The sequence below is a fragment of the Oncorhynchus mykiss genome, chromosome 16 (genome assembly GCF_013265735.2).
Source record: "Oncorhynchus mykiss isolate Arlee chromosome 16, USDA_OmykA_1.1, whole genome shotgun sequence".
Classification (NCBI taxonomy): domain Eukaryota; kingdom Metazoa; phylum Chordata; class Actinopteri; order Salmoniformes; family Salmonidae; genus Oncorhynchus; species Oncorhynchus mykiss.
This window is the reverse complement of record NC_048580.1, coordinates 78,373,155-78,385,779: the sequence shown is the minus strand read 5'-3', so window position 1 is coordinate 78,385,779 and position 12,625 is coordinate 78,373,155. Positions and strand designations below refer to the sequence as shown.

The following is a 12,625-nucleotide window of genomic DNA, read 5'->3' as shown; positions in this document are numbered from 1 at the left end:
CCAGGCCAACCAGCTGTGGGATGTTGACCCCTGTCACAGTGCTGTCCTTCACAACACCAGCAATCTCAGACAAAGTGTTCACTCTGGTCTTTCTGAAGCGCTGCTTGATGAGGCCGAAGCACCAGGCAAACTTGGTGTGGCCTGTGATCAGGAAGTGAAGGTCCAGACTGTGTAGGAGCATGGTCCGCCAGGCACAATACCAGAGCACAAAATTGTTCTTGTTTTGGCCACTGCAGTTATCACAATTCAGGTCCACACATGTTTCCCCAACTCCATATTTGGTGAAGAAATGGTGCATGTACAGTTGAAGTCAGAAGTTTACATACACTTAGGTTGGAGTCATTAAAACTCGTTTTTCAACCACTCCACAAATTTCTTGTTAACAAACTATCATTTTGGCAAGGCGGTTAGGTCATCTACTTTGTGCATGACACAAGTCATTTTTCCAACAATTGTTTACAGACAGATTATTTCACAATTCCAGTGGGTCAGAAGTTTACATACACTAAGTTGACTGTGCCTTTAAACAGCTTGGAAAATTCCAGAAAATTATGTCATGGCTGTAGAAGCTTCTGCTAGGCTAACTGACATAATTTGAGTCAATTGGAGATGTACCTGTGGATGTATTTCAAGGTTTACCTTCAAACTCAGTGCCTCTTTGCTTCACATCATGGGAAAATCAAAAGAAATCAGCCAAGAACTCAGAAAAAAATGATAAACCTCCACAAGTCTGGTTCATCCTTGGGAGTTATTTCAAAACGCCTGAAGGTACCACGTTAATCTGTACAAACAATAGTGCGCAAGTATAAACACCATGGGACGACGCAGCTGTCATACCACTCAGGAAGCAGACACGTTCTGTCTCCTAGAGATGAACGTACTTTGGTGCAAAAAGTTCAAATCAATCTCAGAACAACAGCAAAGGACCTTGTGAAGATGCTGAAGGAAACAGGTACAAAAGTATCTATATCCATAGTTAAACGGGTCTTATATCAACATAACCTGAAAGGCCGCTCAGCAAGGAAGAAGCCACTGCTCCAAAACCGCCATAAAAAAGCCAGACTACCGTTGCAACTGCACAAGGGGACAAAGATGGTACTTTCTGGAGAAATGTCCTCTGGTCTGATGAAACAAAAATGGAACTGTTTGGCCATAATGACCATCATTATGTTTGGAGGAAAAAGGGGAAGGCTTGCAAGCCGAAGAACGCCATCACAACCGTGAAACACGGGGGTGGCAGCATCATGTTGTGGGGGTGCTTTGCTGCAGGAGGGACTGGTGCTCTTCACAAAATATATGGCATCATGAGGGAGGAAAATTATGTGGATATATTTAATTATGTGGATATATTGAATCAAATCAAATTGATTTATAAAGCCCTTCTTACATCAGTTGATATCTCAAAGTGCTGTACAGAAATCCCCCAGCCTAAAAGCCCAAACAGCAAGCAAAGCAGGTGTAGAAGCACTGTGGCTAGGGAAAACTCCCTAGAAAGGCCAGAACCTAGGAAGAAACTTGGAGAGGAACCAGGCTATGAGGGGTGGCCAGTCCTCTTCTGGCTGTGCCGGGTGGAGATTATATACCTAGAGAGGAACCAGGCTATGAGGGGTGGAGATTATAAACCTAGAGAGGAACCAGGCTATGAGGGGTGGAGATTATAAACCTAGAGAGGAACCAGGCTATGTGGGGTGGACAGTCCTCTTCTGGCTGTGCCGGGTGGAGATTATAACAGAACATGGCCAAGACATTCAAATGTTCATAGATGTTTATGTGTTTATGCTTTACATACCAAGTGTTGTCATCGATTCCTTGTAGAGACGTCACACGGCTGCTTTTGTTACGAGATGTCAGCAGCTTTCCACCAAAGTGTTTGTGTCCTGGGTGGCATCCTGGTAACACTATTACATTATCCTCTGCGTGGTTGTTGATGAAGTTCACCACTGCCTGCAAGTCCTCTTGCTTCAGGTGTAACCTGTGCTTGCTTGGGTCACCATTCTCCTTGTATGACTGCTGAGGAGAGTGTGTTCTACTGATGCTGAAAGACAAATTCCAGATAAAAATAATTTAGCATTATTATAGATGTGAAATGACATTCTGAGATAACCTCACTACACAGAGTTCATACATGTAATGTTAGCTAACCTGCCAGCCATCAAACTTCAAGCTTTTAGTTTGCACAGGTTGCTTGGCCCGTTGTGTCAAGTCACTCTGGTTCCCACTGACTGTGTGCAATGCCATAAGAATCATCAGCTCTTTCACCCTCTCTGTCACGGAGGCAATGGCTGCCCTTAGTTTGAAGATGTAATCCGTAGACATGGTTTATACAACAGCCTTCTGTGTTTTCTTTTCGACTCCATCTGCATTTGCAATCAAACTCCAGAATTCTATTAATCTCCTTATCATACTTTGCTTCCACTAATTTCAAAACTCGGTTAACTTCTTCCGTGACAACAACACTGTTGATCACCGTTTCTTCCCCATCACTGTCATCAGAAGACTATACAATGAAAATGTAAAAAAAAAAAATCTAAATCTGGGATTTCCTCATCGTCTGATTAATTTTCAGAATCAGAGTCAGCATGGCACGGTCGTCCTCCAGAAAGTCGTCCATCACAACTTTTCCCACTGACCTTTGAACTTTGTCGATAGCGCCTGATAAATTCAGGGCAACAATGTATTTAGAGCAGTAGCAACATATTTGCAGTTCTCCATTATATAAACGTTATATCTTTTGAAAAAACTGCAGTAGAAAGGTTTATCTACGCATAACGAGCAGCTCATTTTATAGACACAAGATGCTACACAGCACACCGTTTGAGCCCATCCCGTCCCCTTCCAGACGTAATATTTGTTTTACTGGGCAGTTTCTGCGAAGCATATACAATTGTTTTATACATCATCTTAGCGAACACTATTCATATCAAAAGTGCACATGACTGTGCTCTTTCATGTCCCTCACACAGACCTAGATGCTCTCAACCTGGCATGAAAAAATAATTAAAGTATTTGGCAATATCAGTTGGTTTTATGATGAATGAGCCATCTGATTCAATAAATGATGGAGCTAAGTTTTCCCTTTTCCAAAAAATGTATTGAAGGTTTTTACTGTCATTCTTTATATAATTTATCTTTGTTTCATGGTGTAGTTTTTTCTATTTTTTATTCAGTTTAGTCACATGATTTCTCAATTTGCAATACGTTTGCCAATCGGTTGTGCAGCCAGACTTATTTGCCATTATTTTAGCCTCATCCCTCTCAACCATACCATTTTTCAATTCCTCATCAATCCACGGGGATTCAACCATTTTTACAGTTATTTTCTTAATGGGTGCATGCTTATTAGTAACTTGAATAAGCAGTTTCAAAATGTGTCAAGTGCAGCGTCTGTTTGCTCCTCATTACACACCACAGACCAACAAATTCTTTACATCATCAACATAGGAATCACAACAAAATGTCTTGTTTGACCTCTTATACACTATATTAGGCCCAGCCCAGCTTGATGAAAGCCAGTCAATATTTAAATCACCCAGAAAATATGCCTCTATGTTGGTATCACATCCTGCAATATGAGCTACGACATTAATATTTGTGTAAACTCTTCAAAGTTGTTCTGTGGGTGACACTGAGTAGACTGATGCACCATTTCATTGGTCCACAATCCACAAGTAAGGCTGTACAGTGAAATATTAGTGTGCTCCCAAAGCAGTTCTGAAGTCTAACACATCCACAGTGCGAGTTCAACTGATTTATACTTTTTTTGGCCAAATTAATAATGGTATTTTCTTTAATTTATATAACATTCCAACCATGTTAAGCATTATCTAGTCAAAATATGGCATGATTCCATTATTTATATCAATTTGCATCACTTTCAAATGGGGACTTTTATTTAGAAGGCGGAACGCAAATTCCACTCGTGGCTAATTCTTATTGTGCCTATTTTCACTTAGGTGCTCAATGCTGTTTCTGTTCCGAACACTCTCTAGCCATAGAAAATGGTAGAGGCCTCACGTGCCCAAACGGCTTTTTAGCCTGGGCAGCGCAATTGAGGGCTTCCACCATTTTTTATGTCGTCAACTGGGTGGGACTTCCAACTTCATTGGCTGATCGCTCCTGGTGACCCGGTTGAAGTCATGTCCAACAGGGTCATCAGGAGGGATCTGTTAATCAAGAAGAAGAAAATGTACTACTTCAAAATGGAGATTGTCGAGAAAAAAAAAGATCACAGACGCTATAGTGGCACAGATACAAAGAGGAGTCCTCTATTTATGTCTATGGCTCGACTCTGCTGTAGTTCAGTTGGCAAGTGCAGCCAGGACACACGGACCAGTTCCTGGACAAGAGAGACTTGACTGAGTTTTATGGTGAGTTTTTATATCAAAAGGTAAATGTATATTCATGTAACCGTTGTGTGTTTTAAACCGAAGTCAGGGCTTTAGCTGTTTGGACAAAGTTAAGTACTTTAGCCAAGTTTCGTCACTATCCAGGCCATTAAACGTTAGCTACCGTTAGCGCCATGGGGGCTACACGGCTGGATAATCAAGTCCAGATGCTAATTAGCTAGCTGGATATTTAGCTTTTGGGCAGCTAGCAGCAGAAGAGGGTCTCTCTCCACATAACGGTACAGCTAACTAGCTACACTGATGAATGGATATATAGGGATCCATCTTTTGTAGGTAGATGAGTTGCTTTTACCGGCCAGTGCGTTATCTGGTTGACAGGGTTTATGGTAGAAATCCATCTTTAGCACGTTGGGGGCGATTTAAACAACGGAGACCTCATTCAATGAAGGGAAGCGCAGATAGCTGTGACCATTGGGGCATGCAAGAGACCAAAGTTGTGGAAAGCTGAACTTTTGCATACTCCGCGACATCGCGTTGCGATTGATCAATCAAAGGTCACTAGTTTCCAGCCCCTACTGGATGATTTTTGCATACCTAGTACCGACACGAGGGCGAAGCTAGAGTGGCCATCCATATAGCGTGGATTACTTCTGTTAGGTTCAGATGGAACAGCTCAGTTTCTGCGCAAAATACCAAGATGGGGAGGGAAGACACTGTCCTGATTTATTTGTGGTTTCATTAGTAACTCTTTGAATTAGAGACTGTTGTGTCGTTTTGACTGTTCAGGGTCCATTTGTCCAGTTTTTTTTGTACAACAATAAGTCTCACGTGCAGCACGTCGTCAGTGTTGAAGCAGCCGAGCTGAATCACATGATGGGGAAGACGAGCGCTTTGTGAGCTGCCACTGGGCCGCCACTCTGTCGCAACTTGAAAGGAGAGGTGGCTGGCTGGCGCTTCTAACAGTGATAGGATGTCTAATAGATTTAGATGAATACATTTTCTCTCTGTCCGCGCTCTCTCCCTGTGTCTGTCTCTCTTACTGAACAAAAATATAAATGCAACAATTTCAAAGATTTTGAAGTTAGTTCATATAAGGAAACCAGTCAATTGAAATACGTTAATTGAATCTATGTATACGTTAGCCTGAATCTATGTATTACACATGATTGGGCAGGGGTGCAGCGAGCTGGGGAGACCGCCCCCAGGCAATCAAAATGAGTTTTCCCCCACAAAAGGGCTTTATTACAGACAGAAATACTCCTCAGATGATCCTGCAGGTGAAGAAGCTGGATGTGGAGGTCCTGGGCAGGCATTGTTAGACAAGTTCTTTGGTTGTTCATCAAAGCACAGTAAATAGCCTATGTACCACCGCTCTGTGGCTGCATCTGAAACACACCAGTGACCAACATTAACTTTTTTCCTTATTGGCCCGGTCGGGCCATTTGGCCAAAAATCGACAGGCCCGAAAATGTATTGTCCCGAAAATAATTTATCCTGGCCCAGACATGGTGTAGTTCTTAAATGCATTGGGGTCATTCAGGGACCACACACTGAGTATACCTTCTAAGACAAACATTCCCAAAGAGAGCTGGACGTGGCACACTATCAACAGTAGCCAGTAAATTGCTAGTAGGTTTACTATTGTAAATCACTTTCCCTAAAATAAATGAGCTCAGCTAGTAGGTTGATGGGCACTTATTTTTTGCTCTGGACAGCTTGTGTGTGCTGTGTGTAGGCATTGACTGATGTACTGCTGGAGAAGCTGTGACTGGCGGAACGTGGTGGTCAAATACAAATAGCATGACATTTAGGCGTGTAGTCTTCAATGGTATACTGCCACAGAGCAGGCATACTGCCACAGAGCAGGCATACTGCCACAGAGCAGGCATACTGCCACAGAGCAGGCATACTGCCACAGAGCAGGTAGGTAAATGTTGAACTGGAATGCAAAAATGCGCTGAAAATTTACTGGCCCGGTCGGGGACAAGATCTACTCGCCCATCACATGTTTTTACAGGCCCTGGACTAGTGGACCGTTGTTAATGTTGGACCCTGCTCGTAAAATAAAATAAATGAATGTGCCAGAATAATAGGCTAAGTGGATTTCATTGCCAAGATTGTGCAAAGCTGTCATCAAGGCGAAGGCTGACTGCTTTAAAAAATCTCAAATATAAAACACTTTTTTTGGTTACTACATGATTCCATATGTGTTATTTCATAGTTTAGATGTCTTCCCTATTATTATACAATGTAGAAAATAGTAAAAATAAAGAAACCCTGGAATGAGTAGGCTTATCCAAACTTTTGACTGGGACTTTTTTTTAAATGTACAAAAATGTCTATAAACCTGTTTTCGCTTTGCCATTTTTGAGTATTGTGTGTAGACTGATGAGGGGGAAAAAACAATTTAATCAATTTTAGAATAATGCTGTAACATTACAAAATGTGGAAAAATAGAAGGGGTCTGAATACTTTCCGAAGGCACTGTATACACTATAAGAAGAACGGATAATGATATGGATTGGCCCTACAATCCCATAATGCATTAACTGAGGCTATAACAAAGTAGAAGTTAAAATCAGAACAATGCAAAAAAAAGTCTACTTATCTGCAATTAAAAACAAAACATGGAGTTTTGATTGTTGCATGGATATCAAATGAAATAAAATGTTATTTGTCACATGCTTTGTAAACAACAGGTGTAGACCAACAGTGAAATGCTTACTGACAGGCCCTTCCCAACAATGCAGAGAGAGAGAATAGTAAATACTAGAGGTTGACCGATTAATCAGGACGATTTCAAGTTTTCATAACAATGGGAAATCGGTATTTTTGGGCGGCAATTTTTTTTTTACACCTTCATTTAATCTTTATTTAACTAGGCAAGTCAGTTAAGAACACATTATTTTCAATGACGGCCTAGGAACGAGGCAGAACGACAGATTTTTACATTGTCAGCTCGGGGGATCCAATCTTGCAACCTTAGTTAACTCGTCCAACGCTCTAACCACCTGCCTCACGAGGAGCCTGCCTGTTACGCGAATGCAGTAAGCCAAGGTAAGTCTCTAGCTAGCATTAAACTTATCTTGTAAAAAACAATCAATCAATGACTGTCGTTGCTCCAATGTGTACTTAACCATAAACATCAATGCCTTTCTTAAAATCAATACACAAGTATATATTTTTAAACCTGCATATTTAGCTAAAAGAAATCCAGGTTAGCAGGCAATATTTACTAGGTGAAATTGTGTCATTTCTCTTGCGTTCATTGCACGCAGAGTCAGGGTATATGCAACAGTTTGGGCCGCTTGGCTCTTTGCGAACTAATTTGCCAGAATTTTACGTAATTATGACATAACATTGAAGGTTGTGCAATGTAACAGAAATATTTAGATTCATGGATGCCACCCGTTAGATAAAATACGGAACGGAATAAACGTTTTGTTCTCGAGGTGATAGTTTCCGGATTTGACCTAAACCTCGTATTTCTGTGTGTCTATTATAGTTAAGTCTATGATTTGATATTTGATAGAGCAGTCTGACTGAGGGCTGGTAGGCAGCAGCAGGATCGTAATAGTCAAAGGTATATGGTTTAGAGAAATAGTCGACGCGTTATAATTCCTGTAATAACTTGCGGCTGAACTTGAAAGGGGTTCCTTCATTATTTTACCGTTCATGTCTTCCATAGATAATGTCTTGATCTACTTCAAATAAGGTCTGTGTTTCGTGCAGGTTTAAACCACCTCTGTTCATGTCTTCCATAGAGAATGTCTTGATCTACTTCCAATAAGGTCTGTGTTTCGTGCAGGTTAGGGTTCAGGCTTAAACCACCTGTGTTTTGATACCCGTGTAAATCTCACTAGGTTAACGTAACATATATTAAGGTAACGTTTGTCAAAATATTTTCATAAATCCACTCTACAATTTTTTTTAAATCTTTGATCAATATTGGCTAAATGTAAGCGGAGTTACCTTGTCCTATGGATATCTACACAGTTATAAGATTGGCAAGGTGGTGTAAGCCTACACGAAACACAGACCTTATTTTAAATTAATCTAAAAATATCCTATGGAATAAATGAATGAAGGAAGCGCTTTTCAGATTTTGCTAGAAGGTGTCATGGGAATTATGACTGGCGCTTTGGTAGTCAATTCTTACCATATCCATTATTAAAATAGGATTTCCTGCATATAGAAATTAGTTTTTGTTTTCAACATTCATCACAGGTAACTTGAACTCTATTTTTATTCAAACAGTTGAGAGTATTTGTCCCCGAAGCAGACACTTCAGTGTCATTGTCACTTCAGAGCTGTGTGTGTGTTCTACAGATGGCAGAGAGAAGCAGAGCACCAGTGTGGGACTATTACATGGAATTGGCACCAGGGAAAGCAAGGTGTCTTATTTGTGATAAAGATGTAAGCATGGGGTCAGCAACGGCTAAATCAAAAAATACCACCAACCTGTAGAACACCCATCCAAAAGCCCATATGTATTATAGTAAGTTAAAATGAAAAATATATATACATATACACACATTTTAAAAATCGTCCGATTAATCGGTATTGGCTTTTTTTGTCCTCCAATAATCGGTATCTGCGTTGAAAAATCATAATCGGTCGACCTCTAGTAAATACATTATTATACACAGGGTACCAGTACTGGGTCAGTGACGACTAGACTATGTACCAGTACTGGGTCGGCGATGACTAGGCTACAGTTGAAGTCAGTTTACATGCACTTAGTTTGGAGTCATTAACTCAGTTTTTCAACCACTCCACAAATGTATTTTTAACAAACTATAGTTTTGATAAGTCGATTAGGACATCTACTGTGTGCATGCCACAAGTAATTTTTCTAACAATTGTTTAGACAGATTATTTCATTTATAATTCACTGTATCACAATTCCAGTGGGTCAGAAGTTTACATACACTAAGGTGACTGCCTTTAAACAGCATGGAAAATTCCAGAAAATGAAGTCATGGCTTTAGGAGCTTCTGATAAGCTAATTTACATCATTGGAGTCAATTGGAGGTACTTGTGGATGTAGTTCAAGGCCTACCTTCAAACTCAGTGCCTCTATGCTTGACATCATGGGAAAATTAAAAGAAATCAGCCAAGACCTCCGAAAAACAATTGTAGACCTCCACAAGTCTGGTTCATCCTTGGGAGCAATTTCAAAACGCCTGAAGGTACCACGTTAATCTGTACAAACAATAGTGCGCAAGTATAAACACCATGGGACCACGCAGCTGTCATACCTCTCAGGAAGGAGACGTGTTCTGATCCTAGAGATGAATGTACTTTGGTGCGAAAAGTTCAAATCAATCTCAGAAGAACAGCAAAGGACCTTGTGAAGATGCTGGAGGAAACAGGTACCAAAGTATCTATATCACCATAAAACAAGATAATATCGACATAACCTGATAGGCCGCTCAGCAAGGAAGAAGCCAGTTTGCAACTGCACATGGGGACTAGGATTGTACTTTTTGGAGAAATGTCCTCTATTCTGATGAAACAAAAATAGAACCGTGTTGCCATAATGACCATCGTTATGTTTGGAGGAAAAAGGGGGAGGCTTGCATGCCGAGGAACACCATCCCAACCGTGAAGCGGGGGGGGGGGGGGGGGGCAGCATCATGTTCTGGGGGTGCTTTGCTGCAGGAGGGCTGGTGCACTTCACAAAATAAATCAAATCAAATGTATTTATATAGCCCTTCGTACATCAGCTGATATCTCAAAGTGCTGTACAGAAACCCAGCCTAAAACCCCAAACAGCAAGCAAGCACCTGTGCCAAAGTACAGCCCCCACACCACACTAGAGGGATATCTTCAACCACCAACTTACCATCCTGAGACAAGGCTGAGTATAGCCCACAAAGATCTCCGCCACGGCACAATCCAAGGGGGGGTGCCAACCCAGACAGGATGATCACATCAGTGACTCAACCCACTCAGGTGACGCACCCCTCCCAGGGACGGTATGAGAGAGCCCCAGTAAGCCAGTGACTCAGCCCCTGTAATAGGGTTAGAGGCAGAGAATCTCAGTGGAAAGAGGGGAACCGGCCAGGCAGAGACTGCAAGGGTGGTTCGTTGCTCCAGAGCCTTTCTGTTCACCTTCCCACTCCTGGGCCAGACTACACTCAATCATATGACCCACTGAAGAGATGAGTCTTCAGTAGACTTAAAGGTTGAGACCGAGTTTGCGTCTCTGACATGGGTAGGCAGACCATTCCATAAAAATGGAGCTCTATAGGAGAAAGCCCTGCCTCCAGCTGTTTGCTTAGAAATTCTAGGGACAATTAGGAGGCCTGCGTCTTGTGACCGTAGCGTACGTGTAGGTATGTACGGCAGGACCAAATCAGAGAGATGGGTAGGAGCAAGCCCATGTAACGCTTTGTAGGTTAGCAGTAAAACCTTGAAATCAGACCTTGCTTTGACAGGAAGCCAGTGTAGGGAGGCTAGCACTGGAGTAATATGATCAATTTTTTTGGTTCTAGTCAGGATTCTAGCAGCCGTATTTAGCACTAACTGAAGTTTATTTAATGCTCTATCCGGGTAGCCGGAAAGTAGAGCATTGCAGTAGTCTAACCTAGAAGTGACAAAAGCATAGATTAATTTTTCTGCATAATTTTTGGACAAAGTTTCTGATTTTTGCAATGTTACGTAGATGGAAAAAAACTGTCCTTGAAATGGTCTTGATATGTTCAAAAGAGAGATCAGGGTCCAGAGTAACGTCGAGGTCCTTCACAGTTTTTTATTTGAAACGACTGTACAACCATTAAGATTAATTGTCCATTACCCTCAGTATTAGACTAAAAACATATCATCCAGCGATCATACACTGTTTACCAGGGGGCAGGGCTACCGACGTTAAGGCTAATCTGAAGATGGTGCTGGCTAAAGCTAAAACTGGCGAGTGTAGAGATATTGTTATCCACGTCGGCACCAACGATGTTAGGATGAAACAATCAGAGGTCACCAAGCGCAACAGCTTCAGCGTGTAAATCAGCTAGAAAGATGTGTCGGCATCGAGTAATTGATAGGATGATGGAGCAGCAGTAAGGGCTCTTCGGTACTGTCTTTCCAATGACTAGAGTTTTCAATTTGTCAGAGCTAATGGTGGGAAGCTTCGGCGTCTCAGACCCCGTAACGGGAGGAGTAGAGACAAGAGAAGGCTCGGCCTCTGACTCCGACTCGCTGCTTAAGGGGAAAACCTGTTGAAAGTTTCTGTCAGCTGAATGAGCGACACCGGTTGAGCATTCCTACAGCACTTCCTTCCAGAAACCGTGAGAAAGTTGTCCGGCTGCGGGGACCTTGCGAGGGGATTTATACTAACGTTAGTATCTGTACTTACTGGTGGCAAAGACACTGTTTCATCCTTTCCTACACTGAAATGACCCTTGCCTAACGATTGCGTCTGAAGCTGGGCTAGTAGCACAGCTATCCTCGCCGTAAGGCGATCGTTCTCCTGTATATTATGAGTACAGCGACTGCAATTAGAAGGCGTCATGTTAATGCTACTACTTAGCTTCGGCTGTTGGAGGTCCTGTTTTTCCTAAGCGCTGAATAGTGTAGAGAATGGATGGCATCATGATGTGGCTATATTGAAGCAACATCTCAAGACATCAGTTAAAGCTTGGTCGCAAATGGGTCTTCCAAATGGACAATGACCCCATGCCTACTCCCAAAGTTGTGGCAAAATGGCTTAAGGACAACAAAGCCAAGGTATTGGAGTGGCCATCACAAAGCCCTGACCTCAATCCTACAGAAACGTTGTGGGCAGAACTGAAAAAGCATGTGCGAGCATGGAGGCCTACAAACCTGACTCAGTTACACCAGTTCTGTCAGAAGGAATGGGCCAAAATTCACCCAATTTATTGTTGAAAGCTTGTGGAAGCCTACCCAAAACGTTTTACCCAAGTTAAACAATTTAAAGACGATGCTACCAAATACTTTTTGAGTGTATGTAACTTCTGACCGACTGGGATTGTGATGAAAGAAATAAAAACTGAAATTAATAATTCTCTACTATTCTATACTACTCTGACATCTCACATTCTTAAAATAAATTGGTGATCCTAAGACAGGTAATTTTTACTAGGATTAAATGTCAGGAATTGTGAAAAACTGAGTTTGAATGTATTTGGCTAAGGTGTATGTAAACTTCTGACTTCAATTGTATGTACACAGGGTACCAGTACTGGGTCAGTGACAACCAGGCTATATACACAGGGTACCAGTACTGGGTCAGTGACAACCAGGCTATATGCACAGGG

At 41.8% G+C, this 12,625-nt stretch overlaps 1 protein-coding gene across 1 annotated transcript in view; it reads left to right on the top strand.

Moving 5' to 3' along the window:
• Positions 1–4,193: 4,193 nt before the first annotated feature.
• Positions 4,194–12,625, top strand: part of LOC110492722 (monocarboxylate transporter 1) — a 57,510-nt gene continuing 49,078 nt past the window's right edge. The window contains exon 1 of the mRNA XM_036947863.1: positions 4,194–4,367. The gene's annotated coding sequence lies outside the window, so the exon portion shown is untranslated. The remainder of the gene's footprint in view (positions 4,368–12,625) is intronic.